Raw genomic sequence first — 4,936 nt, forward strand, 5'->3', positions numbered from 1 at the left:
ATATAGGTCAATGTTTTCCAATGCAGAGTTAAATGAACACATGATGTTTACAGCGTGTCTGGATGAGGTCACCTAAATACTGGAGTTAGAGGTATTGGCAGCAGGTCTCTCTTTCTTCCAAGGCCGACTGCCTGTGTGTGTCTGTGTACGTGTGTGTATGTGTGCGTGCGTGCGTGCGTGCGTGCGTGCATGCGTGCGTGCGTGCGTGCGTGCGTGTGTGCTTGCTTGCTTGCAGAAGACACTTTAGGGCCCTGAGCCATCCATCCATCCATCCATCAATCCAGACAGGGACGTGCAGAGAGTGTTACAGAGGCATGCAGGGCCTGAAATCTCGTAAGGGCACTTTTGAACAAAAATAGCAGATCTACAAGCTCACAACGCGTCACACTGCGACACGTTGAGAGTAGATCAGCTATTTTCGGGCGCAACCCAGCACTCTTTATCTACTGGAGATGTGGTACAACCTGGCCTGGAGAGGGCAGTTGTTTTACAGACGGGTAAAAGGGCAGGGGCTGAAGCCCCCTTTGATGTCTATGTGTGCACGTCTCTGCATACAGACATCCATTCCACCCACTCTATCCCTGCAAAATGTGGATCCCATTAACCCGGCAGTAACGGCAGCAGCAGCAGCACTGCAGTGTGCTACCCGGACTGTGAGAGAAATAAGCAGCCATGGCAGGTCTATGAAAACAAGTGACAAATTAACTACACTTTTTCAAAACTTTTTCATGTCAAGGACCCACAAATTGACACTAATTGGCCTGCGGACCCCCATTTGAACATAATATGCCAGGGACCCCCATAAGAGAAGATTTGTACGGCTCAAGCAGTGATTCTCAACCTGTTCAATTTCAAGGACCCCCAGTTTGATATGCATTATAGGCTACGGACCCCCATTTAATGGCATTTCTATCTCTGGGACCCCCAATTTATATTGTTAAATCAATGTTAATTTACTCTGAGTTACAGACCCGTAATGGTCCATTTGGTTCCAAACTGTCATTTAGCTGGGGACCCCCTGGAACTGCCTCAGGGACCCATGGGGGTCCCCGGACCCCACTTTTGAAACCACTGCCCTAGATCAGCTATTTTTGAAGAGCTGACGTATAAAATTAATTAAGTTAATGTGTGTTTCCTTTAAAGGGATCGTGACATAAAAAAATGTTTTCTGAGCTCAATTGTCCCCCAACAAAAAAAAAATCAAAAATGTTTTTCAAAATAGAGAAAATAGAGCCCTACGTTTCCACCACTAGCAGTAGCAGAAGCAGAAGCAACCATTTGACTCACTGCATCCCACAGACACACTGTTTACACTGTTCCTTTGTGCTTAGCTAGACTATATATATTCTCTGACTCATGTCTCGTGTCTGTTTCTCTGTCTGTTTTCTTTTTTAATTAAAAGGGAACAAAAAGTAGCCTACCTTTCCACCTCTAGGGGAAAATAAATAAATAAAACCACAGCACAGCACGTGGCGGCTCTAGGTGATGTTGGTTGGAGGGGCTGCCTAAGAAATCTTATGCTACGGGCCAATATACGATAGTATGCTGATTGATTGATTGATTTATTAACAGTTTTCAGAATTACAGTACAACTCAATACAAAAACATGCTATCCATTGTTCACCCTATACTACAGCATGTTCACAGAATACTGGTCTCTACTCTACAGCAACAACAGCATCAGCATCACATTCCACAACAACCCAGTACCCATGCAGTGCTACTCAGAAAATCTATTACACTATGCTACCCAACTAGTTCAACCTGCAGCAATAGCATCATATTCCAGTACAGCAATGACACTACTACAGGCCTATACTTTGTTACAGCAAATGCTCCACAACAACAGAAATGCATGCCCACAACAAACACTCCACTGAACATTGTTTGTATTTGTATGTACAGATAGCTGCTCAGCCTACTGTCATTAATAATAACAGTACACATGCAGTCATGCACGCACGCATGCACGCACACGCACGCGTTGCGTAACGGCACCGACGCGCGCCGTTTCGAAACAAGCAACTTGCAAGGCACACACATGCACGCTCGTGTGCACGCACACGGCTCCGAAACAACACTAACACAGCCTCTCTCTCTCTCTCTCTCTCTCTCTCTCTTCCCAACTCAATGAGTGCTCGAGCCACTTTCAATGTGATTAAACCAGCGATTATGTTTCTTAACTTTGTGAGATGAATGAAGCAGAACCACAATACCTTTCTGTGGGTCCGGTGTGCGGTCACCGGTCAGCTGTCTGCCCCAAGCAAGAATTTCAAACTCACAAAACGTATTCTTTGTATCCTTTCCTTTTGTTATATGATCCAAAATGGAAGATATGCTCCCAGTCTCTTAACTTCATTTTCCCCTCCACGGACACGGGACAAAACGGATTATAAAGTAAATAATAAACTTATTTCATTTAAAATACTTCCGCCATTCTTTCAGTTTCACATCAAAAACAACCACACACGAGCAGGTGCTGTGATTGGTCAATAGCCAATGACCTCACGGTCTGAGGCGGGCATTAGGGCTGAGCACAGCCCTATTGGCTCGGGGGCTGAGAGATTTTAGCCCCAATGGCAAGTAAACCAAGCAGGCGTGTCTTGGCAGCTGTCAATCATTCAACGCAATGAAAGCCAATGGAAGCATTTTGGGCTGTAAAAAATCAGCCCATTTTGACCTATTTTGTGTTTTTCTTGTATCTATTTGATGCTGTTGCTGCTTTAGATTATACCAGAATATAAAAGTATCTATTCTAAAACATTTTAATAATAATTTCTCATCTTTACTCCATAAGATAGGCGGGGCTCAGCCCCCCTTGCCCATACATACGAGCCAAGTTACAAACAACATCAGATTTTCTGGAAATTGTGGTATTTATAAATATTTATAAATATTGTTGAAGATGCAATCAATCAATCAATCTTTGTTGTTATTTTGACCAGTGTGATTGGTAGATTGGTAGAGTAGACCTATGTTAACACAACTATTACAACTGTGGTGCGGTTGTAGTTGGTCTCCCTGCTCTTCTATTGAGAAATGTACAGAATATCCTGTGCTCAGGTAGTATTCAAAGGACCAAGAGCATGTTACCTAAAGTCCAAGTCAACTAGTCTCTGGTACTAATCCACAGTAGGTACAGGAAGAGCAAAAAAGGTCTGAAGGCCAGCCTAATGACATTGCCTGTCATCAGGCTGTTGAGCAAGGATCATGCCTTGCTCAACAGCCTGATGACAGACTCATGCCATGTTTCAGCAATCTGGACAAGATGGGGGAGGCAATGTTCGGACTGTAGCTCTTCCCAGAACCACCTGTGGATACCAGGGACAAGGTACTTGAATTTCTTCCTTTTTTGCTCTACCTCACACACCACTCGGGATACCAGTGTCAGTCTTCTATGCGGCTGTAGGGTGAGCAGATCCAAACTGTTCATTTGTGGGACAGAACTTAATCGCTTGTGTGGGATGGGACGGGACAGGACAGGGTTAAATAGCATGTCATATTCGACCATCGGCCTAGATATATAATATTGCCTATTATTTAGTTATTAACCTCTGGCGCCTCACTTTTGTCCGACTTGGTAAATGGTAAATAAATTATGCATTTATAGAGCGTCTTTATTCAAGGCACTTTACAGAGATGATTGTGCATTACATTCACCCATTCACACACACAGCAGTTCATGCAAGGCATTGGGAGCAATTAGGGGTTCAGCGTCTTGCTCAAGGACTCTTCGACAGTAACTCTGGGGAGCCCGGGTTCGAACTGGCAACCTCACGGTTACCATCCAGCCACTACCCCTGAGCCACCGACGCCCAACCTCGTCACCAGGCTAACTGTAGCCTATAGGGGATATTTCTCATGTTATTTTAACATGCTTAAAACACATTTTGCAGGAAAGAGAGAGATTTGCAACTGAAAACCAACTAGGCTAGAGGACGAATTATTAATAGGGCATTTGAATGGGAGGCAATTTGTGGGAGGCCTGAAAAGCCTTGGAAATGAGGGACTGTCTCATGCAAAGGGGGACATGGTCAGTGGTCACCCTATGCTGTTATGTCAGCACCTTGTCTAGTGTCTTTTAAGCATAATGCACAGTACACAGCGGCTGCTATGCTCGCTCACGCACCATCTTATCTCAAGTATAGCCTACTATTTGTAAATATGTTTTTTGAAACTTTTAGTTGTACAGTCTAGTAGCAAAGGCTTGTCAATATCTAATGTGAGAAAGCACACGAGGACCAATACAGGGTGAAAAACAAACTTTACTCTTTGTGGAAAAGGTAAGAGACCTTTCAATTGTACCGTTTGTAGCAAAAGATTGTACATATCTAAGACCCACACAGAAGAAAACCCTTTATCTGTATTTTTTGTGGTAAAAGTGCTCAAACTTTCTTTATTTTCCTGCCTTGGTCTCCTTATCCCCTCCCCCCTGGGAACATGATGGGAACTATTCACAAAAACAAATTTCACACTTTTTTTTACCTGTAAACTGTGATAAAGCTGGATTCCCAAACAGTAGAAATGTTGGTGCTTGCATTGGAGACCAGCATCTGGGTCCTTGCAGGCTAAATTATGTAATTTAGATAGCATATTATCTAGACACATCATTTTATAGTGTATACTTAATTAGTTGTATTGTTTGTACAGATATTCTACTGTGAGATGGATTTTTGGTTCTTAGCTTACTTAAGATATCATTGATGACTATTTATATGTATTTGATGCATTACCTTGTGTTGCTCTTGCTTACTGTAAGTCGAAAATAGTTAATCTACAAGCACACAAGTTTGTAGTTTTTATTTTTAAATGGGGCTTCCTGGTGTTTTTGTGTCTTGGTTTTGAAAATGAATACATAACATAAATAATGATAAATGCAACTTGGACTTTCTTCTTTTGCAGCCTTAGACTCGTGACAATAATGTGCACACGCATC

Source organism: Protomyctophum bolini, assembly GCF_963924005.1.
Source record: "Protomyctophum bolini genome assembly, chromosome: 4".
NCBI lineage: Eukaryota > Metazoa > Chordata > Actinopteri > Myctophiformes > Myctophidae > Protomyctophum > Protomyctophum bolini.